Genomic DNA, 24,846 nt, shown 5'->3' on the forward strand with positions numbered 1-24,846 from the left:
CTAATTTTTATAGAGATGAGGTCTTGCTTTTGCTCGGGCTGGTCTTGAACTGCTGGCCTCAAGCAATCTTCCTGCCTCGGCCTCCCAAAGTGCTAGGTTTACAGGCATGAGCCACCATGCCTGGCCATTATTTATACATTTTTAAATACTTCCTGATGTTTAGCACAGTGCTTTACACAAAGTGGGCAACTGTGTATTTTTTCAAGTATGTCAGAATGACTGAAATTTTGTTGTTTTGTCTGAGTCTTTGTATAATCTCACAGGGTTAAGTTGTATTATTACAATTCACCATTAGATGTCACTTTCTTTTTTTTTTTTTTTTTTTTTTTTTTTTGAGACAGAGTCTCACTCTGTTGCCCAGGCTAGAGTGAGTGCCGTGGCGTCAGCCTAGCTCACAGCAACCTCAAACTCCTGGGCTCAAGCGATCCTCCTGTCTCAGCCTCCCGAGTAGCTGGGACTACAGGCATGCACCACCATGCCCGGCTAATTTTTTCTATATATATTTTTAGCTGTCCATATAATTTCTTTCTATTTTTAGTAGAGATGGGGTCTCGCTCTTGCTCAGGCTGGTCTCGAACTCCTGAGCTCAAACGATCCGCCCACCTCGGCCTCCCAGAGTGCTAGGATTACAGGCGTGAGCCACCGCGCCCGGCCTAGATGTCACTTTCTAACATATGTTCTTAACACTGAATTCCTGCTGTACAGCTGATCAGATCCTGAAAGTTGGCACCCCTCTATGAGTGCACTTAAACTGAGAAGTTTCTGTCTTCTTTCATCTTAAAGTTTCTTTCATCTTAAAGTGATTACTCTAAAACAGAAGTGTTTCTTAATTGTAATTTTTATTATCTTTTAGTTTTACATCTAAGTTTGTACAGAACCAACTGATTTTCCTTAAGTTTTCTTTAAATTTGGATACTGGCATTATTTTTTATTTATTTTCTTGGAGCGAAGTCTGGAACTATTATAAGTAAAAGTGTGAAGAAGTAGGATATTCAAGAATATCTTTTAAAACATGTTCACAGGCCGGGCGCGATGGCTCACACCTGTAATCCTAGCACTCTGGGAGGCCGAGGTGGGTGGATCGTTTGAGCTCAGGAGTTCGAGACCAGCCTGAGCAAGAGCGAGACCCCATCTCTACTAAAAATAGAAAGAAATTATATGGACAGCTAAAAATATATATAGAAAAAATTAGCCGGGCATGGTGGCGCATGCCTGTAGTCCCAGCTACTCGGGAGGCTGAGACAGGAGGATCGCTTGAGCTCAGGAGTTTGAGGTTGCTGTGAGCTAGGCTGACGCCACGGCACTCACTCTAGCCTGGGCAACAGAGTGAGACTCTGTCTCAAAAAAAAAAAAAAAAAAAAAAAAAAAACATGTTCACAATGTATTCTATCGGTAGGGTAATTCTGAAAACCGTCTCATTCTAGGAGCCCCACTGACCCCAGACTGACTGGAAGTGAGTCTTCTCAGGATAAGCTTTGATAGCAGCTGTGGGGTTTACTTGGGTTTGTCAAGGAAAGGGAGAACTGAGGGGGCTGTGAAAAGAAGCGTGGAGGTGGGGAAAGAGGAGATTCACAGGGCTCAGTTGGCAATCACGCAGCACAGTGAAGTGCCGAGAATGAGCTTCCCTCGCTCATTCTCTTCCCTTACAGGACAGGAAAGGTCCGGGCAAGGAGATTTTAGGAATCCCGGAGGCTTTAATGTGTATTGTTTTTTTAAGTCCTAAATTTTAAACTTAGCATTATAATCTGTAAGACTTAGAGGTATGTTTCAGTTGTTGCCAAATGTTGGGATTCATGATCTAACACAAAGTTCGTGGTGCAGGTTTCATAGGCTCACTCTGTTCCTAACAGATGAGTCCCTCCAAGCTGAGTCAGGAGAGGCCTCTTTTGTAAAACCCGCAGTCACCAGACACCCAAGCTGTGGCCCCAGGGTTTTCCCCAATCTTGCCAGGCACAGGTGGAAAATCATCTGGAGGTCGGGTGGCTATTTTCTTCAGTTACTCCAGAATACTGAAATTTGAATAAAATAGCAATGTTTCTTAATAATGTAATAAATACCCCTGAAATTAACATCTATTCAAGAATATGATTGTTCCTAATAATTTGTGGCCCTCTGGTATCCTGTTTGCCAGCTTTTCCCATCTTACCCCAGAAGTAACTATTAATACTTTTTGCATTTTCTGTTCATGGTTTTATTTTATTGAAATGCTTCCATTTATCAATATATGCATACATAACTGGACTTTTTAAGCCATGATTATAATAAACCAAAGTACAAACAATTAGGGCATTTAAATTCCATTTTATATTGATCAAATTACAAACAATGCATTATTGATAAATGAAATTTTGTCTTGTAATATTTCTGTGCATTAGAATAAAACTTAAATTTATTTAATAAAACATGTTGGCATAAGGTAGCCACTTGTCCTCTTTGGGAAAACCTTAACCCTTTTATTTTTAGACTCTCACTTTTTATGAAGTAATGAAGCAAATGGTAACTTGTATGAAGAAGGTGGTGAGGTGGATGGTAGGGAATGAGGCAGAAAGTTGGCAGTGCTACCTGCTACCTTGGTATGATCAGTAGTCAGGAGGCACTGATGATGTTACTCACTTGTGTTGATAATAGTTCAATTTGTAATCTTTTTTTCCCTTATATGTTTTTATGTCTTACTACAGCTAAAGAAGTAAACAGGTCATGGCACGTTTAACAAAAAGATGACAGGCGGATACAAAAGCTATCCAGCATCTTTGGGCAGCCATTGAGATTATACGGAACCAGAAGCAAATTGCCAACATTGACCGTATTACAAAGTAAGTAAATTTAAACAAACAAACAAAAAAATCCCTGTAAAATTTCATGTGAGACCTTGGGGGGAGGGTCCAAAAATACTTTATTATGCTAATCAACATACATTACAAAGGACTGAAGTCACTTACCTTGCAGGAGTATATAGTTGTTAGAAAAACAAATACAGAAACATCCACAAGCAACTTGTGTTTATAAAATAAATATTAGATAAGTAAAATATCAGTATGTACTATTTATAATAGTTTTGCAGTTATCAGAATTTTTAACTCTTTAGGTCTTTTATTAAAATGGCTTTTAGTTAATCATTTGCTTTTATGTAGTGAAGCTGTCTAAAAATAGTATACTGTTCGTTACTCATTGTAATACAGGACAAGCACGGTATGTGCAGTAAGTAAATAACATCTTGCCTGTGTGCTCATGCTTGTAATCCTAGCACTTTGGGAGGCTGAGGCAGGAGGATATCACCTTAGCCCAGGAGTTGGAGGCTGCAGTGAGCTATGATGATGGCATTGTACTCCAACTGGGGCCACGGAGCCCCTCAAAGACCCTCTTAACAAAACAAAGCAAAATTGCATTAGGTCATAACCCACTGACAGAATTTTTAATAATTTCATTCTATATTTTAGAAATTATTAAACAAACCATTCAGTTTTTAAAAAGAAAGTTCCTCCCCACCCTGGTTTCTAATGCTATTTATATTGGTAGACAAAGATTCAGGATACAAAATAAAATCAAACTAATTTATGACTCTTCTATTTACTTGTTATATACTAATTATAAGGATGTCTTAAAATAAGAACTTGGTTTTATTTTGTTCCTGTGGGTATTTTTAAAAGAATAAAGCCAAATTTACCCTAGCACTCTGGGAGGCCGAGGCGGGCAGATTGTTTGAGCTCAGGAGTTTGAGACCAGCCCGAGCAAGAGTGAGACCCATCTCTACTAAAAATAGAAAGAAATTATATGGACACCTAAAAATATATACAGAAAAAATTAGCCGGGCATGGTGGTGCATGCCTGTAGTCCCAGCTACTTTGGAGGCTGAGGCAGGAGGATTGCTTGAGCCCAGGAGTTTGCGGTTGCTGTGAGCTAGGCTGACGCCATGGCACTCTAGCCCGGGTGACAGAGTGTGAGACTCTTTGTCAAAACAAAACAAAACAAAACAAAGCAAAAGCCAAATTTATCCTTTTAAATGTTTGGAGGTTGGTTTTGTTGTTGTTGTTAATTTAGATAAAATTTCTTTATACCTATATCTCCATATTCTTTAAATGCTATGTGTAAAAATGGAAAACAGATAATTTACAAAAGCTCACTTAAATGCTTTTTTTTTTTTTGGCCTTTGTTAATAAGTAACAAAATTGAATTACATATATTTTTGTCCCTTCCCTGTATTCTGGTGAAGAAGATCGTAAAATTACCTGCAAGGGAAGGAACAGAAGATAGAGAAAGGGTTCAGGCTCTGTGTGGCTCTGACTCTACACTCACGCTCAGAATACTTTAAAGCTGACCATGCACAACTCTTAGCTCCTGTAGGTTAGTGGTAGGAACAAAATACTACTGTATGAAAAATAAGAATAAAAAGTACGTTTTAATTATTATATTTTTAATTAAAGCAAATAATTTGAGGTGTGGTAGCTAAATACAAATTACAGAGAGGTGATGTTGATAATACAAACATTTAAAAAATCTCAAAGACTTAAAAGTAGTATTTTCTTATGGTTGAGACTTTTAACAAAACAGTTTTTGTATATCAAAATTGCTCACAGAAGGCTGCTGAAATGCAATACTGTTCTTTGGATTCGTTTTTAAAAATTAAAATCATGTAAGCTTGACCGAACCATTTCAGTTTTTCAGACTACTCCTTTTTCTCACGTGTGGCATCTTTCTAGATCTCACGTGTAGCATCCTTCTAGAAGCTCTAGGGATGTTCCCTAGGAAGCTGTCAGACTCTCCTAGTGAATGTTGCTGTTAGGTTGTGACCACCTGCCGTGTGGGAGTCAGAGAATTAACCCCGCAGTGCCGGGGGCAGAGGTCTCTTGGATTCTCACAGCACCTGTGTGTGCGCAAGTTAAACTGTGGCAAAAGATGCAAAGGTTGTTAAACAGGATTGCACACGCCTTCTCCTTCTGTATCGCGGCTTGTCGGTAAGTGTTCCTTTCTCTCCTTGCTTCATCAGTGTAGCCTTAAATGATGCCAAGGGTTATCTTCCTTCATGTTGTGAGTTCCATAGCTCCTAAATTAAATATCAATAAATTTATTTTACCTAGTAAATAGTCTTAGTTTTATTAGTGTCATATAAAGATGGATGAAAAGAAAGGAAGAAAACCCGAGGTTAAGTGCTCAGGAGGGGTTCCCCGTGTGTCCTCTGCCTCATCCCCTCTGAGAGCTGTGCGGCATTTCCTCTCATCACAGTGGCTCACGTCCGAGCGTTCTGTGCTTCTTTCCCAACATCAGTGACAGTCGTGACTATCTCCCTGCTGGACAGTTGGCTCCAGGGGGGACTGTGCAGAGAACTGCCTGACGCAGTGCCTTTGCTTCTTGGTTAACGTCAACTTTCTTGCCTGTTGCGCTTGCCTGAGGTCAGTTAGGAAGTGGCAAGGGACGAGGACAGGAAGTCTAATCTTTTGCTGTAAAGCCTGATATTCCTATTCTGTACTTTCAAGCCTTGGATTCATTTTAACTCAAGTTGTTCTGCTTATTTACAGTTAAGTCTGAATATAGAGGTGACTTCTAAACTTTAGAAATGGCTGAAGTTACAGAAGGCTGCAGAAGAATTATTGTTAGGATTGCATATGTAGTCATTAAGTTTCACTCTTTATTTTGACTGGTGACTCCATTATAAAAAAAATTGAAAGCTACATAGTTTGAGTCATGCATTCAAAGTTATGGGGTTTGGTGTGACCGCCTCTTAGGCAGTCCTGCATCCTGTGTCCTAAACATTATCGTTTACTTTGGTATAATGGCTTCTTTCTGCTTGTTTCTGTTCTTTTGATCCCTGGATTTCTCATCCATCTTTTTTATTGTGGCTTTCATTTGGGATTTGTTGATTGGGGAAACTGGGTCATTTGGTTTCTTGCAGTCTGGCTTTCGAGGATCGCAGCCCTGTGGTCCAGTTTGACCTGCTGCTCAGTCCTCTGTATTTCCTGGAAATTGAAGGTTGGTCCAGGGGCTGTGGGTGGGTCGAGGCTGCTGCACAGGCTGCGGAGAGTTGTGTTTTCAGGAGGCACATGTGTCAGTCGTCTCATTTTGTGATATATGTAGCTATTGATGCTAGATCCAGTAATTCATTAAGAATTGCAAAATGGTGGTAATCTGATTTTATCTTTCCTTTGCTAACTGGAATGCTTCTGTAAGGACATAGGCTCCCCATTATCTGCTATTTGGTTACGCTGTGGTATGGTTCACATGGGAAAAGTAGGAGAAGTGTTTAATTCCTTCTCTTTATGTATTTATCAGTTTTCAAAATAGCCTCCTCCAGTGGTAACCAGCTAGGTTTTTTCTTTTAGTTGTCATTTGCAATCCATGGACTTAAACACACTTGAGATACTTGAGTCCGTTTTTGACAAAACCCTTACTGATGCTGAGGTTTTCCCAGCTTTGACCAGTGGGAGCCTCTGTGTTGGCTCCCGAAGTTCGTTGCTGCTTTCTCGGGTGACAAGGTTTAAGGCCCATTTTGTACACATCCTAAACCACTAGTTTCTTCCAGGGGCTCTGGTTTCTTTTAGTTTGAAATTGTATTTCAACAGTACTTTCTGGCCACTCCGTGTTGCTACTGTGTTGTCTCTCTAGGCCTTGGAATGGACAGAGTTAGGAAATCGATATACTTTTTTTTTTTTTTTTTTTTTTTTTTGAGACAGAGTCTCACTCTGTTGCCCAGGCTAGAGTGAGTGCCGTGGCATCAGCCTAGCTCACAGCAACCTCAAACTCCTGAGCTCAAGCGATCCTCCTGTCTCAGCCTCCCGAGCAGCTGGGACTACAGGCATGCACCACCATGCCCGGCTAATTTTTTCTATATATATTTTTTAGCTGTCCATATAATTTCTTTCTATTTTTAGTAGAGATGGGGTCTCGCTCTTGCTCAGGCTGGTCTTGAACTCCTGAGCTCAAACGATCCGCCCACCTCGGCCTCCCAGAGTGCTAGGATTACAGGTGTGAGCCACCGCGCCCGGCCAGAAATCGATATACTTTTAAAAGATAAAAACACCTCATTAATTCATACTGATAGTTTCCATTCAAATTTATGGCTACTGGGTTTTATGTATCTCTTCTATCTAAAATCTTACCTTTCCTCTGACATGCTGAGAATCGTGGATATCATGAACAATAAAATTTTAGAATATCATATAATTAGTCAATATTTTATTCAACATTATATACACAGCTATCTGAGAATAAGAAACTTAAAATTATATATAGTTATGATTATATTACTATTACATATATTTAGTTTTTATTATTTGAGGCCTGTCTTAGTGTGTTTAGTCTTCTTTTCCTGTCTTCTGTGTTTGTAATTTTCAATCGAATTCTTTTCATCTTTTTTCTTTTTGATTTTTAATTTTTTCATTCTTTGCAACTTCTGTTTATCTGATATTATCTGTTGTATAATCACTCTTGTGTAGCTTCTAGTTTAGACTTCACTTCTGAAGTGATTTCTTTTCCATTTACTTCAAATGTTTAACTCATTCCTGAGTTTTTCTAATTCTGATTTATAGCTTTCCTATTATATCATTTTCTTAATGTCTTTTCTCATTTCTTGAAACAGTGGACCCTGGTTTTCTTCTGTTTTGCAGGCGTATCTTTCTGACACGCTTTCATCATAAGGGTGTCACTCTGTCCTGTGAGCCGCAGTCCTTCCTGTTGTCATTCTGGTGTGAAAATCTGTTTTCCCAAACTTGTAGCAGGGAGAAGTGGGTCTGAATCCTTTTACTAGATTCATGGCTCTAATGCTCTTCTTATGCCAGTTTTATGAAGTGCTAAAAATATGGCCTCATATTTCTTGAGATTTCCTAGGTTTTTCTCTATCTTTCCCCCATTTTTCCTTGAACCACCCTTTCTTATACTAAAGGTCTTTTTAACTGACTCCAGTAGTATTTGATACTTTAATTCCTCACACTTCTCTATGATATGGGGCTTTGTCCTGGAAGGGAGCTTTGCCTAATTTTGAGTGTTCAGAGGGCTGTCGTGCTCCAGCTCCTCGGGACTTTACCGTGGATCCGTGCATTACTGTGGATCGTCTCATGTGAGGGTGTCTCACCGTGTCCATTGCAGCTGCGAGTTTGGTCCTCCTGTGCTCAGCTCCCCTAGATTCCCCGCCATGTCCCTCCTTGTCCTCTGTAGCTGTCAGTACCGATTGCAACTGTAGCTCTTGCAGATTTGTCCTGACTGCTCAAATTTTGGGATTCACAGGACTCCTTATCGCTTAATTTTTTTGGTACTGTATATGTTGTCCCAGGGCCTTTTGCTTTGTTTTGTTTGCTACTCTTCCAGTAACTCTGTCTAGGAGGTTTGGGGGTGAGTTTAAAACTGTTACCTCCACCATCTTCCCAGCTGACAAAAATCTTGTGATTTTTCTTTAAAAAAAAAAAAAGTTGTTTAGCACTCTGGGAGGCCAAGGCGGGTGGATCACTCGAGGTCAGGAGTTCGAGACCAGTCTGAGCAAGAGTGAGACCCCATCTCTACTAAAAATAGAAAGAAATAATTTGGCCAACTAAAAATGTATATAGAAAAAAAATTAGCCAGGCATGGTGGCGCATGCCTGTAGTCCCAGCTACTACTGGGGAGGCTGAGGCAGTAGGATTGCATAAGCCCAGGAGTTTGAGGTTGCCGTGAGCTAGGCTGATGCCATGGCACTCACTCTAGCCCAGGCAACAGAGCAAGACTCTGTCTCAAAAAAAAAAAAAAAAAAAAGTTGTTGCTAAAGGCACTGGATATTTTCTGAAGTTCAAAAGCAGAGCTAAAAGCAATAAAAAAAAAAAAAAAAAATCCCTTTTAGCGGAAACAAACCCAAGGCATGTTCTTCATGTTTGTATATAACACTGGACACCACAGAATCCACAGCAATATCACCATCAAATACAGGATCCTTAATGTAGTAAGACTGATGTTGCAATTTTAAAAGGAAATTCCACGAGTAGAATTTGTGGCCTTTTAAAGCAGTTAAGCCTCAGATCCTCATAATTGATTGAACTCTTAGCAACTAATAATAATCTTCTTATCTCAATAACAAAATTGGAGTATGTATCTGTGTTCATTCTAGACGTTTATTCCACCTAAGTATGGTGATATCCAACATTCAGAGTTCATAGCAGTACCTGTCCATGATACCTCCCCAGGAAAGAGTGTTCTAAGTCCTTTTTACCACTTTCTTTTAATTTTCCTTTTTTAAAAGAACTGCTAGTGTATCCAAGAAAGTAGGAAAGGTGCTGTAAGTTACAGAATCACTGCTGAGATTTATTCAATAATTCAAATCTTTAAAAAAATATACCTAAGGGAAACTTCTTTCACAAGTTTTATTATTTTGCTATGGAAAGTATTTTTACTGAAAAGATCAATCTGAGCTCCAAATACATATCTGGGATAAAGTCTGATGTTTTGATTAATGGTGAAGCTGTCCCTCTGATTTAAAGCTCATGTTTATAAATTAATGATAACATAAATTCTATAGATGACTTCATTTGGGAACTAAATAAGCACGAATTTTGGCCTCTCAGCAAAAACGTTTTACATTTCTAGAAATGGAAGGATGTCTTCTAATGTTTAATCATCATAAAATTGAAACAGTTGAGTCATTTTATCATTAAAAAAGGAAATACGGTAGTCAGTTGAGGGTTGTATGAAGATACGCATAGGTAATAGTAGTCCTCTTTTCAGTTTAAATGTCTGTACACTATAGTTGTCACATGAATTCATCACTTTTATGTAATTTGGATAGGTGTCATTAAAGCTTTGAAATACTCAGTTACTTAACATTTCTATTAAATATTTATAAAATATTTTTATGCTTAAGATGATGTTAGCCCTTGTTTTACAGATTTCTAATCAAGATATAAAGGGTGAAGAATCATATAACAAAAAATCAATAACAAGTGAAATTTAATCCTTCAATCATGCAGATTCCTAATGATTCATAACTCATTGTCATGTTATTTCCCTAAATACCATGTATAGTTTAATGTCCAATAAAATCAAGTTACATATATCACTTCCTTTTCTTCTTTAATCCAAACAAATTATGCACATCTAAGTTGGGTAGTTATAACATGGCATTAGAAGTTTATAATTATTTTAAGTAATAGTTATAGTTTAAAGACATGCTTTTGAAACAGATATGGATTTTTTACTAGTCTCTACTGGCATTATTACCTAGGCAATGTGACTGGGGAGGTTAACTTATTTTTTATTGACTACTTGGGAAAAGCAATCAAAATAGTCAACCTGTATGTTTCCTTTCTGTCTTGAGTAACTTTGACTTTGTGTTTCTAGAGGTGATCACATTGTGACTAGCATGATTAGACTAACAGTGGATTGGTAGACTAGTCCCATTCAAGTTAATGTTTCCGAATAAGGCATCAATTAATTACATGTATTGCTTACTTTAGGGTCAAACCCCAGTTAGAAAAATGTGACCTCTGACTTCTTGTGACATGTTTGGCATTGAAATTTCTGAGTTCTCCTGGAATTCTTCCTGTCACTACAGATATACATAAGCCCAAACTGTAAGTCCTCTTCTTGTGTATGTTGACTTTGAAGTTGCAACTAGGTACATATTATTTCTTTTTTTATGTATTATAATTTAACTCGTTGAAGCCCAATTTCCAGGAACAGTTTATTTAAGTTAAAGTTTGCTATGTCTCTCTGTCTTAGAATTATTAGAGAGGAGGAGAATGGCCATTCCTAAGTTACTTCTTTGTAAATAAGTTAGTTTGAAAAACTACCAGTTATTATGTTGCTTATGTAATTCCAAGGATTCTTCTTGGAATTACTCATTGTATTCTCCTTTCAATCTGTGGGGAGTTAGCTACACTCCCCGCAAAGAGGTTTCTTTTTTCCTCTTTGTTCCGATCAGGTCTCTCAGGCAGGGGTCATCGCAAAGGATGAAAAATATAGTAGGAAACAGAAATAAAAGATAAAGTAATGGCCATAATAATACACAGAGCCAAAGATATAGTTTATAAAGTAAAGGTTTATGAAAATAAATAAATAAAGGAATGTATCTGGATGGATATATTTTTACCCACATCAAATATATCCCTGACTGAAACTCCACACAGGTATTTTATAGGGTACATACAGGCTCCCCGTTGCCAAGGGCAACAGGATTTGCATACTAACAGGCAGTTTGCTTTAGGGTCAAAGTCTCCTAAAAGGCTACTACAGATCCTTTAACTAACTCTAACTAGGGGAACAATGAGTTATAAAATCATCTTGGGGCAAACTTGTAAGTTTTATGATAAGGCTATTACTTTAGCAACAAACAGGGACATCTTGGCTCCGATGATTGTGTTCTTGGGGACAGAGATGATCCCAGAAGTCAACATGAGCTGTGCTTTGTGTTAATTACTTGAACCGCATGGTACCATCTGGGCCTGGCTTGGGCATTAGCATATCTATATGATCAGCTCTCATCTCTGGGGGTCTACCTGTCAGCTCCGGCAACCTTTTGGTTCTAAGGAAAAGGCATGCCTTGTCTTTCAAAACAGGTGAGAACCAAAGGCCCAGTTTACAGCTGTCTCTTTGAAGTGCAGCTTCTACTGACCAGCGAGATGCCCTCCTGAGATGAGGCAGCTTTTCAACTAACACATTTATTTTTTCTTTAAGGCAAAGCCTTATTTGACTTCTGAAATCAAATCTTGTCTCCAGAAATACAGGCAGCATTTCTATAACTCAGTATTCTTAGGCTCAACATCAATCTATATTGATTTATTCTTCTTACATATCTTATTGTGAAAGTGGATTGGCAGGTATACTTTACCACTGTTACCATTACTATTTTATTTTACAAGATAGTCTTATACAAGAAGTAGCTAATTCTGAATAACCAAAATCCATGGTGAGTTTTTTCCAGGATGCCAAAATCTTCTGACATTCATCTTGCCTTGGATTGTTGCCTAGGTGTTTTCATGTGCTTGACATTTCTTTGCAGTTCTGTGAAGGAAACATACAGACAAGGCACATAGAAATGTAAACAGCTGTTAAAGAATGAGACAGTAGTATCTAGTAATAGGAGAGGGTCATTACCACATGATGAGGGTTTATTAATTTACAACACTGGAGGCTTTGTTTGAGGGGAGAGACACCAGGAGAGCTTGGAAGGCCCTGTGGGTGGCATGGAATTAGTCAGGCCTCAGTCGTTGTATAGGGTTTGACGCGGCAGAGAGGAGAGTCCAAGTAGAGGGACTGTGGGGTTTAAGGAAAAGTGGATAAAAAGGCAGAGAGGGTCAGACTAGGAAGGCTTTGAGAATGCTAGCATTGACATTTTAATCTATAGGTAGAGGGGAATAGTGTGTGCTTTTTGAATAGGGAAATGGTAAAAAGTAGAACATACTCATTTTTTCCCTCCCAGGCTAGACTGAATGGTCCTCTCAAATGTCTCTTGAGTCTGTCTGCTCTTCCCTCTTCTGGGCTGGGTTTTCACTCTTGTGATTTCCTGCCTGTTTCTCCAGCCCCTGTTTTTCCACAATGTCATCTCAGATCGCTCTACCATTGCAGGCCTTTCTCTCTTGCCCTCGAAGCCCCCATTCCTGTGCAAAGGTGTCGCTGTCTCAGCCTGTGTCTTCCACATCACCTCTGCCACCCCCCACTTTGCTACGCTCCAGAAATCGGAGATATGCTTGGCAGGTCCTCAGGTCTGTGTCTCCCACATGCCACCCGGGATGACCTTCCCAGACTCCTCTTTCAAGTGTCATCTCCTGAGAAGTCTTTCCTGACACCGTTAAGTCAACTTAATTTTACCAGTTATTTTTCTAAATTTTAGGTCTGATTGTGTTCTTAAATACTCTTTTGATTTCCCTATTGTGCAAAGGTCCAAATAATGGAGCAGGGCATTTGTATAAAGCTCTTCACAATTAGATCATGATACTTCTTTCTTCTTTTTACAGCTAGCCTTTCCCCTCTCAGTGTTCCATCTGATGAGACAAGTGTCAATGGCCTGAGCACTCTATGGCTTTTTTTTTTTTTTTTTTTTTTTAGAGATGGCATCTCACTAGGTTGCCCAGCCTGGACTCAAACTCTTGGATTCAAATGATCCTCCCACCTCACCCTCCTGAGTAGCTGGGATTACAAACGTGTGCCATCATGCCTGGCTTAGATTTTCAATTTTGTATTTTTCCTTCATTAATGGACAAAATCATACCCAGACTTTCAAGATCCAATTCAAATATGATCTCCTTTGAGATTTTGATATATTCCTCATTGTACCCAATCCTGTTCCTCTTTCTCTTTGTTCCCCTAGTAATAGATATAAAATTTGATTTTATTAGTTATTGAAGTCTCCTATGATCTTTGAAATATATTTCCATTTCTTTTATTGACTGTGAGAACCTTAAGAGTAGGGAATATGTCTTTTCTCTTTTTGTATATTAATGTGAAACAGTGATTGGGACATTATTAATAATATTCAGTTTCATTAACTGCAGAAGTGGTTTTAAGGAGGATTATAATTGGTAACATTAAATGAGCCATTATTTTCTGACAAGCACTGTGCTTTATATAAGTAAGTTATTTAATTTTCACAGAAACACAGGCATGTTGTCGTTACCCCCACACTGCTGAGAAGACGCTGTAGTGAGAAAGGGAAGTAGATTGCCCAAAGTCATCCAGGTTGTTGGTGGCAAGGCTAAAATTTGAATATAGGTCTATCTGATGTTGGAGTACAAGCTACTAAACATTTAAAATTTTTTCTTCTGGTATTTAATGGGTTTATATTTATATCTTTGCAAACTTTGAAGTTTTCAAAACATGATCATCTCCATGGTACTTACACATTATCTCATTTCATCCTCACAACTGTGAGTTAAAGTTAGCCCCACTTTACAGGTGAAGAATGCAGCTCTCAGAGTAAATTATTTGTCCCAGGTTAAGTGTTAGAATTAAGAAGAACCCAGTGCTTCAGAATATATTCTAGAATTTTAAAATTAACTCCATTGATGGAGGATCTATAAAGATGCTGTTTAGGTTTTAAAGTTTAACACTTTTTGTTCAATGCAATTTTAAAGTAAAATATTTGTTTGCCATGAAATATTCCATTTCTAAAAGTAATGTAACCATATTATAGGATACTCGGAAAATAGAAAAACAGAAAAATAACCACCTATAATTTCTCTACCCAAATTCAAGGAAGGTACTCACTTTGATTTTCTTCTTTCTAGTCATTTTCTGTATAGGTGTGTGTCGTCTCAGCATGGCTGAGTCTTCTTCCATGTTGTTGCGTGGCCACCGCAACATGTGATGGTGGCACGGGGCTCCCCCTGGTGAGACGGCACCTTCACATACCTGGGAGGGACGAGAAGCGAGGTGAACGAACACTTGTTACGAGGTTCACATTATTTCATTTACCCTCAAATCAGCCACATGGCATTGGCTTTAACAATTCCATTCTACAGATGCGCAGATGGAGACGCGGGTGGAGTGAGAGCTTGTCCCGCCTGCAACAGCGCGGGAAGCAGCCGCTGTGCACACGGGACCCGCGAGACTCCGGAGGCCTCGCCTCCCCCGGGCTCTCACGGTGCCTCCGCGTCTTCTATTAAGTTCTCGTAACAAAGCTCCGTGCTCCAGCTGCACAAACAAATAAACAGTGGGGTGAAAGTTTAGGGGGTGACCTATACCATGTAGCAGGAATTACTTTCATAGGACTAAGGGCAAGGGACTGGGCACTTTCCGTGCATTTCCTCGTCCGGCTCTGTCTACAACCCTAAGGGGAGTGTCCTCTGCCTTTTTCATCACCATGCCGTCACCATCGCATGCTAGGATAACCTGGGTGTTTTCGCCATGCTCCGTGTCTCCTCGCATCATACCCTTTCCCCGTGCTTTGAATTATTTCCCTACCGTGGACACGCAGGTGAGTGTCTCCAGCTTCCCTCCGGCACGGATGACTGTGCATTGCCCCAGCTCTTCACGGCCACTCACTGGGATGTACGTCCAGAAAGAATTCCTCCTTGGTGATACCGTATGCATGTGGGTAATTAATTTGACTAAGCTCTTATGAAAGATGCCTCCTCGGTCTACAAGTTCGGTAACGCTGTGCACATTGGGTTTTGTTTTCCTGTACGTCTGCATATACTTGATGTTCACTTGCCCAAATTTTGTCATTCAGAGGGATGTTTTAATTTGCATTTCTGTATTTGGTTTAGGCAGCTCGTGGTGTTCTTATATGATTCTGGGGTTCCTTTGCTGCGGGTGCCTGTTACTGCCTTCTGCCCATTTCCCACTGGGATTGTGTCTTTTCCTGTTGACTTACAGAAGCTCTTGTTACACTGGACATTAGTTCCTTTACAGGTTTTATGCTTTGTAAATATCTTTTCTCTTTCTGTCATCTGTTTATTAATTTTTTTCCATAGTTTTCTTTATGAACAGAAAATTCTAATTTGAATGTGATCAAATTCAGTCTAGTTTGCCTACTGTTTTATGCTTTTGAAATTTTATTTAAGAAGTCCTTAAGACAACAATATTCCCTACATTTTCCTTTATTAACTTTATGGTTTTACCTTTTTTTTTTTTTTTTTTGTTTTTTTTTTTTTTGAGACAGAGTCTCACTCTGTTGCCCAGGCTAGAGTGAGTGCCGTGGCGTCAGCCTAGCTCACAGCAACCTCAAACTCCTGGGCTCAAGCGATCCTCCTGTCTCAGCCTCCCGAGTAGCTGGGACTACAGGCATGCGCCACCATGCCCGGCTAATTTTTTTCTATATATATTTTTAGCTATCCATATAATTTCTTTCTATTTTTAGTAGAGATGGGGTCTCGCTCTTGCTCAGGCTGGTCTCGAACTCCTGAGCTCAAACGATCCGCCCACCTCGGCCTCCCAGAGTGCTAGGATTACAGGCATGAGCCACCGCGCCTGGCCGGTTTTACCTTTTATAGTTAGGTCTTTAAACCATCTGTAGTTATCTTTTTATGTGTTAGGTAAGGATCTACCTTACCTTATTGTTTGTTGTGACTCTATCTTCTTCTTTAGACTTTAAACTTAAAGGTCTTAAAAACTCTTGTGGGAGGTACTTTAGGGGCCCCTGTAGCAGACCATGTGGTTGAATTGCTTGTTGGCGGTGCCATAGCGTTCTTTGCCCTCTGCCGTGAAACCTGTTCCCCCCACTGTGATCTCTGTGAGGTCGGGGTCTCTATTGCATGTGGCTGGCATGTGGCACTCACCCAGCAGTATTTGTTAAATGCTGGGTGAACGTGAGCTCTTTTCCTGCAGCCAGTTTGTCCTTCTGAGAGAAAGCTTGAAAATGTTAATAGACGGAGACTAATGCTAATATTGCTCTACTATTAACTGGCTGTGTTTTCTTGAGGAACCCGTTTTTCTTACTTCATCTGTAAATCTGTGCCTCTGTGTCACCACCATTTCAGTCAAGATACAGGAAGTTCCCTGTGCTCCTGTATGCTCAGCCCACCCTGCCCTCCAGCTCCACTCCATAACCGATTTGCTTTCTGTCACAGTGATGAGCTTTGCCTGCTTTGGAATTTTATATAAGTGGAATCATACAGTGTATTATTTTCCACGATTGGCTTTTTTGGTCAGCATGTTTTGAGATTCATCTGCTTACAGATGTTGGTGGTTCATTCTTTTTCATTGCTGAGTAGTAGGCCATTGTGTGCATATATACCATGATTTTTTAAATTCATTTATGGGACATTTGGGGGTTATCATGACATAAGATAGAGTGTGCTTTTATGTACAGGTGTAGGCGTGTATTTGGATAAATACCTAAGAGTGGAATTGCTAGGCCATATGATAAATGTATGTTTAACTTTATTAGAAACAGCACAACTGTTATCCAAAGTGAAGAGTTTACATTTCCACCAGCAGTATATGAGAATTCCAAGTTCTCTGAACCCGGTATTGTCGGTCTTGTAAAATTTGTGTCATTCCAGTGGGTTTGTTAGTGGCATCTCACGAAATTTAAGTTTGCATTTTCCTCAAGTTAGCATCTTTAATGTGCCTATCGACCAATGATATCTTCTTTCACAAAGTGTCCGTTCAGTTCCTTTGCCCATTTCTTACTGAATTGGTTTATTTCAGTATTCTTACTGAAGTGTCACAGAGTTCTTTATATATGCTGGATACGAGTTCACTGACAGATCTATATAGCTGTGGTTCTAGAAGGAGATAATAGAGGAAATGAGGAAGAATCACTATTTATAGAGATACTGGGTAAAAGATACTAGTACTCAATCCAGCAAGCCCAGTGAAGAACAAATCAAAAAAGGTATCCACATTTAGCCATATTATAGTGAGAACTGCAGAATTTACTAGAGGGAAAGAGAAAACCTTAAATACAGTCAATAGCTTTTTGAAAAGACATCATTTATAAAGGTGTGGTAGTTAGACTCATGACTGACTTCTTAACTGCAGCACCAGAATTCAAATGACTGGAACAATAGCTTCAATATGTCTTGAGAGATAATAACTCTCGGCCTAGAATTACTTACCTTTCAAGGAAGAAATTGAAATAAAGGCTTTTTTAGACAAAGTCTGAGACAAAAGAAATTCTTAATGGTTTACATTAGGAAGAACAAAAAGATCCCAAATGAAAGTTCTGAAATGTAAGAATGAATAAGGAACAAAGTTGATAAGTGCGGTTAAAATTAAAGCATGAACTATAAAATATAAAAATAATATTCAATTTGTGAAAAATAATCAGGCCAGAGCAACTGTAACACCAGCAGCAGAATATAGAAACATTACAAAGGGTCATTAGCAGCAGAACGGATAGTCATATGTTTATATAACAGGCTATTGCACTGCAATAAAAATAAACTGTTGCCTCACACATCAGTATGGATTAATTGCAAAAATGTAATATCAAAGAAAGGAATCAAATTACAAAAGAATACTTGCAGAATGATTCCATTTCTGTAAAGTTCAAAACCCGGCAGCACAGAGCAACGTGGTTTAAGGGATGCACAAACACAGGACTGAACGGTGTGAAGACAAAAGCGGGGGAACGGTTAACACAGAGTTAGGGACACTGGTGGTGGTGGCGGGAGCCGGCAGGAGGGGCCTATCCAAGGAGATTCTGCTCTTTCTGAGCCGAGGTGGTGGTTTCTCTGGTGTTTCTAATTCTTCAAACTGCACATATTTTAAAATACTTCCTTGTATGAGTAATTTCTAAATGAAAATTTTTAAACAAAAAAGGAGTAAGTGGATGGCACCAAAGCCTGTTAGGGAAAGTGGATGATAAACAGGTATCGGGAGGTGGGATAGATATGTAACGAAAAAATGGATTATCCTCCCTGGTCGGATCACTGTTGTGTTGCCAACAGAGCTTTCCTTCTGTTCCCAGACGTGCACGTCTCTGTCATTTTCAGGCATTGACAGCCCATTCCACTACGTTTTAGGGAACCGGTTCATTCAGTAGTAATCATCATCATTTAAGTCAACTGTTTCTTTCTTTTTTTTTTTTTTTTGAGACAGAGTCTCACTCTGTTGCCCAGGCTAGAGTGAGTGCCATGGCGTCAGCCTAGCTCACAGCAACCTCAAACTCCTGGGCTCAAGCGATCCTCCTGTCTCAGCCTCCCGAGTAGCTGGGACTACAGGCATGCACCACCATGCCCGGCTAATATTTTCTATATATATTTTTAGTTGGCCAGATAATTTCTTTCTGTTTTTTTTAGTAGAGATGGGGTCTCGCTCTTGCTCAGGCTGGTCTCGAACTCCTGAGCTCAAAAGATCCACCCACCTCGGCCTCCCAGAGTGCTAGGATTACAGGCGTGAGCCACCGCGCCCGGCCCTAAGTCAACTGTTTCTTTTTAGCTATTTCTCCTTTCTTCCACTGGAAGACTTTTCTATGCCAGATTATCAAACTGAAAATGGTATCCTAATTACATGGAAACTACATTTGAATGCTGTGTGTTTCTGAACACTTAGTACTATAGAAAGAAGTGTATTTGGCTGAGTGTTGTTGTGAATAGAATTCTATCAAGTGTTATCAAAAGGAATTTCATACAGAATTGAAAAAGAAGGCCTAGTATTTACCGTTAATTATTTTTCTCTGACAAATGGACAAAGCATATAATTTTATTGTGACCATTTTTTTTAGGTTTTTTTTTTTTATTTCAATAGATTTACGGGGTGCAAGTATTTTGGGTTACATGGATGAATTATATCATGCTGAGGTTAGGGCTTTTTGGGTACAATGTACATTATTGTGATAATTTTTTATAATTGAGTTTAAAATGAAAATAGAAGTTTTAAAAATGTATATGATTTAGAAAGATGTAATTTTCTAATTTTTAATTACATAATTTATTTTGAAAGAAAACCCATTCAATAAAATTAGTAGGTTATACATCATAAAGTTTGCTAATCATTGAAAGTTTGTCTTAGAGTTCTGTTAAAATAGATTGTGTACTAAATGTTGTACAAAATACAGTTAGATTTGGTTTAGGGCTAGTAAATGTATATAATAAGAAAAACATAACAAATATTTTCAGTGGTGGAATTGAGCTTTAATGTAACATTTTGAAACATCCCATTTCATTATAAGACGTTGATTAATTCCTATTCTCAACTGCTGAGGAATGGAGAAACAAGAGATGGGAATATTTGCTGCTGGCCAAGAGTGAGACGGGTGCTGTCACCAGTGCTGTCATTGCAACACGTGAGCCACACAGCGCAGGAAGCAGGGTCCCCCATCATCCTGGAGAAAGAATAAAATTCGGTTGGCTTTTAATCTATGTGTGTGCATGTGTGCACATTGTCCTCATGTGTATTGATAAGTATACACGGTATATTTTATTAGAACTTCTTTTGTTCCAAAAATATTTTGAGGACAATTAGAAAAGAAGAAACAGAGTAAGGCTATATATATTAGAAGGGGATGAGAAGGATGATGAAAAGAGAAATGAAGTTTAGGATCTAAAATAGAGCCAGGAGGAAACCTAATACAAGAAAGTCTTCCATGAATTCCTACAGCTTGTTAAGGATGTGTCACAAATTTGGCTTTTGGTATAAAAGGGCAGGCTCAACATTTTAGTGATGGCCATAAAGCAAATCGGTTGCCCAGGTGAACCGTAGCTATTGTTCACAGTACTAAAACCAGAAGGAAATTTATCCTGAGGGTTTTCAGAAAGGTAACCATTTTCTAATTGATGGCAAAGGGTAGCCCTGTGTCTTGAGTAGTCAAGGTTGGGCTTTCGGGTATGATTTTGACTAAACTGTGACTGTTGTGTGATGAAGAGTGTCCCAGGACAGTCCTCTGCTGCTGCCTGTGCTCTTTTTCCCAACACCCAAGGAAATGGACTGTGTAACTTACAGTATATTTTAGGCCTGGTGCAGTGGCTCGTGCCTATAATCCTAACACTTTGGGTGGCCAAGGAGGGAGGATTGGTTGAGGCCAGGAGTTTGAGACCAGTCTGAGCAAGAGCAAGACCCCATCTCTACTAAAATGGGGGGAGAGCCAGGCGTGGTGGCATGTGCCTGTATCCCAGCTACTGTGGAGCCTGAGGCAGAAGGATCACTTGAGCCTAGGAGTTTGAAGTTGCAGTGAGCTGTGGTAGTAACACTGTACTGTATCCCAGGTAACAGGGCGAAACCTTGTCTCCAAAAAAAGAAAAAAAAAGACACCTCCCCCCCAAATTTACAATATATTTAATCTTCAGATGTGAAACAAGTACATTATTCTTGAACCTATGGTGAGTTTTGCATCGTTACACAGATATGTCATTTTCATCAGTTGTGTCATTGTTACAGACTGGTAAGTTTTTAAGAAGTTGGTAAAACTTGGGGATAGGTCCAATTTAATTGTGTTAAAAGATTAGAGCAAGCTATAAAATGTACAATTCATCATTATTGAAATCACAACTTTGAATTAAAAAAAAAACTCTTTTTATAAAATGGAACCAATATTAATAATTTAAGTAGTGTATGTGTCACAGTAAAAACGGTTTATTTCCCCCAAATGAAAACTTTGCCTGTTATGGAGGAGATAGTTAAGTCTCTAGTAGCTTTAAAATAAATAAATGTTTTACTTTTCTAATTTTAATTACTGTCACTGTATAAATAAGAGGTCAAAATCTAAGGTAATTATTTACAGGGTGACCTTTGGGACAATCATAATAGAGAAACTTTTTAAAGAGAAAATATTTGTAATGCCTTCGCTATTCATGAAAGATATAATGGAAAGAAAAGGGGTTTTATTGGTTAGTTAATCCCCATAAAATCTATATAATCTTTCACATATATTTTTATTTCTCTTGGGTATACACCTAAGCGTGGGAATGCTGGGTCCTATGGGAGGTAAATGCTTAGCTTTTTAGGACACTGCCCAACTGTTTTCCAAAGTGGTGGTTCCATTTAACATTGCTACCAGCGGTGTGTGAGAGCTCCACTTTCCCCCATCCTTGCTAACGTGTGGAGTCGAGACTGGCTATATAATTTGCTGGGTCTGGGGCAAAATGAAAATGCTGGGCTCCCTGTTCTAAGATCATTAAGGATTTCAAGATCAAAACAGGAGGGCATGAAACAAGGTGCAGGGCCCTCCGTGCAGGGGCTCTGTGTCACCACACAGGTCACAGGCCCGCGAAGCCAGCCCTGTGTGGCCCACCAGTCTCTTTCTTTCAGCCACTCGGGTAGATGCGCAGCAATTCTCTCTGTGTTGTAAGTCGAGTTTCCCCCATGACTAATGACATTGAGCATACTGACCTGTCTTCTGAGCATCTTCTTTGTGAAGTATCTGGCCAAATTTTTTGCTCATTTTGTTACTGGGTTATTTATTTTTTATTACTGAGTTTGAAACCTGTTTACATATTCTGGATACAAGCCCTTTATCAGGTACAGGCTTTGCAAATATTTCCTGCCAGTCTATGGTTGGTATTTTCACGCTAACAGTGTCTTTGGAAGAATATAAGTTTAAAATCTTGATAAAATTCTGCGTGTTTTTTCAGAAAATCATGCTTCAGGTGTTATGTTTAAGACATCTTCACCTAGCCCAAGATCACAAACATTTTCTATTTTCTTCTGGAAGTTTATAGTTTTACATTTATATTTATGGCCCATTTTAAGTTAATTTTCATATATGTATGAGGTGTGGAATGAGTTAATTTTTTTTTTTTGACACATAAGTAGCCACACTTTCCAGCACAATTTATTGAAAAGACAATCCTTTTTCCACTGCATGGCCTTTGCTCATCTGTAACACATTTGTTTTCCATGCATGAGTGAGTCTATTTCTTTTCCATTTATTTTTTTGGAGACAGAGTCTTGTTCCATCACCTGGGCTAGAGTGACACAGTGTCCGCCTAGCTCACTGCAGCCTCTAGCTCCTGGGCTTGAGTGATCCTCCTGCCTCCACCTCCTGAGTAGCTGGGACTGCAGGTGCCACCACCACACCTGGCTAATTTTTTTTTTTTCCTATTTTTAGTAGAGACGGGATCTCGCTCTTGCTCAGGCTGGTCTTGAACTCCTGACCTCGAGTGATCCTCCCTCCTCGGCCTCCCAGAGTGCTGAGATCACAGGAGTGAGCCACCGCACCCGGCCATGAATCTATTTCTGAACTCTCTATTTCATTCTATTGAGCTATTTGTCTGTCTTTTACCACTGTCTTGATTGCCATAGCTTTATAAAAAATCTTGAAATTGAGTGGTATTAGTCCTCCAACTTTGTTCTTTTTTTTTCCGGAGGACTTATTCTACAGCATTTGCATGTCCACATGAATATTAGAATCAGCTTGACAATTTCTACAACAGAGAACACTGAGATTTTGACTGGGCTTGTGCTGAATCTGCAGATCAATTTGGTCAGAATTGATGTCTGAGTGTTTTTCTGAGCTGCGAAGATGTATCTTTCCCTTGGCTGAGGTCTCCTTTATCTTTACTCTGCAATGTTTACAGTTTTTATAGTACAGGTCTTCTGTAGTTTTGTCAGATTTACCTGTAAATATTTCTTTTTAAATGCTATTGTAAACGGTATCATTCGTAATTTCAATTTCCAGTCATTCATTGGTAGTATATTCAAATAGAATTTATTTTTGTATGTTTGTCTTATATCCCAGCAGTCCCCACCCTTTTTTGGCACCAGGGATCGGTTTCACGGAAGACAATTTTTCCAGAGACCAGGGGAGGGGGGAAAGGTTTTGGGATGATTCAAGTGCATCAGGCTGGGCGCAGTGGCTCACGCCTGTAATCCTAGCACTCTGGGAGGCCGAGGCGGGTGGATCGCTCGAGGACAAGAGTTCGAGACCAGCCTGAACAAGAGCGAGACCCCATCTCTACTAAAAAAAACAGAAAGAAATTATCTGGCCAACTAAAAATATATATAGAAAATATTAGCCGGGCATGGTGGCGCATGCCTGTAGTCCCAGCTACTCGGGAGACTGAGGAAGTAGGATCACTTAAGCCCAGGAGTTTGAGGTTGCTGTGAGCTAGGCTGACGCCATGGCACTCACTCTAGCCAGGGCAACCAAGCGACACTCTGTCTCAAAAAAAACCCAAAAAAACAAAAAAACCAAAGAGCATCACATTCATTGTTCAGTCAAACCTCTCTGCTAACGGTAATCTGCATTTGCAGCCGCTCCCCAGCGCTAGCTTCACGGCCTCCGCTCCACCTCAGGCCATCAGGCATTAGATTCTCATAAGGAGCCACAACCTAGGTCCCTCCCACGCGCAGTTTACAGTTGGGTTTGAGATTCTATGAGAATCTAATGCCACCACTGGTCTGACAAGAGGTGGAGCCCAGGTGGCGATGTGAGCGACGGCTTCCTCCAGAGCAAATGTTCCGAGAGACAGACAGTGGAAGCTGCTGGTTTCATGAGTCCTGGGCCTGGAAGCTGGCACCATGTCGTTTCCACCATTTTCCATTCACCAAACCCTCCTGTATGTTTTCCCTTCATCTTTTCAGCTCTTTGCTCTGTTTTCTTTTATGATTTCTTTTGCATTGAGTATTGTTTTCATTCTTATTGCCTTTGTGGCCCATTAGCTATAACTTTTTGTTTTAGTGTTTTAGTTATTTAGCTTTAGGGCATGGTTTCTCAACCTGACATTTTGGGTTGGATAGTTCTTTGTGTGGGAAGCTGTCCTGTGCAGCGTAGGATACGTCACAATACCGTTGGTTTCTACCTTCCAGTGATACGACACCACTTTCTGTGCAGCGTAGGAGCCGTACAGCATGCTCCATCCTTCCGTCGCTTCCCCTTGGGTCTCTGTGCTATTGTCATACATGTTACTGACACATGTGTTATACGCCCTAATTTCATTACTGTTATTTTTGTTTAAACAGTCAATTATCTTTTAAAGATGTTTTAAAAAGAAAAAAAGTCACATACTACCCATTTGGTTACCATGACCAGATCGCTAAACATAATCTCATCTGGTATCATTTTTCTCCTGCCTAAAGTACGTCTAACATTTCTTGCAGTTTAAGAGTCTGTTGCTGATTGATTCTTTCAGCTTTTGTGTATCTTAAAAAGTATTTTATTTTAAACCTATTTTTCTTGTGATACACACAATTTGCCACTGTAACCATTTGTAAGTGTAGTTCAGTGGCGTTAAGTACATTCACAATGTTGTGCAACCATCACCATTATATATTTCCAATTTTCTCATTATACCAACCGGAAGCTCTGTAACCATTAGGCGATAACTCCCATTTCCCCCACCCTTGGCCCCGGTAACCTCTAACATACTTTGTCTCTATGAATCTGCCTATTCTAGATATTTCACAGAAGTGGAATCATATGGTATTTGTCCTTTTGTGCCTGGCTTATTTTGTTTATCATAATGTTTCCAAGATTCACCCATGCTGTAGCAGGTGTCATAACTCCGTTCCTTTTCATGGCTGAGTAATATTCCTGTGTGTGTACTTGCCACATTTTCTTTATCCATTTATCTG

At 39.5% G+C, this 24,846-nt stretch overlaps 1 long non-coding RNA gene across 4 annotated transcripts in view; it reads left to right on the top strand.

The window, feature by feature from the left end:
- Positions 1-24,846, top strand: part of LOC138391842 (uncharacterized) — an 81,060-nt gene that overhangs the window by 39,082 nt on the left and 17,132 nt on the right. For 3 of the 4 annotated variants that reach the window (XR_011234874.1, XR_011234871.1, XR_011234873.1), the window contains one exon: positions 2,679-2,813. This is a non-coding gene — a long non-coding RNA (uncharacterized lncRNA). Of the gene's footprint in view, positions 1-2,678; positions 2,814-4,697; positions 4,953-24,846 lie in introns of all 4 variants that reach the window. The other variant, XR_011234872.1, reaches the window with a different exon arrangement.

The sequence above is a fragment of the Eulemur rufifrons genome, chromosome 9 (genome assembly GCF_041146395.1).
Source record: "Eulemur rufifrons isolate Redbay chromosome 9, OSU_ERuf_1, whole genome shotgun sequence".
Classification (NCBI taxonomy): domain Eukaryota; kingdom Metazoa; phylum Chordata; class Mammalia; order Primates; family Lemuridae; genus Eulemur; species Eulemur rufifrons.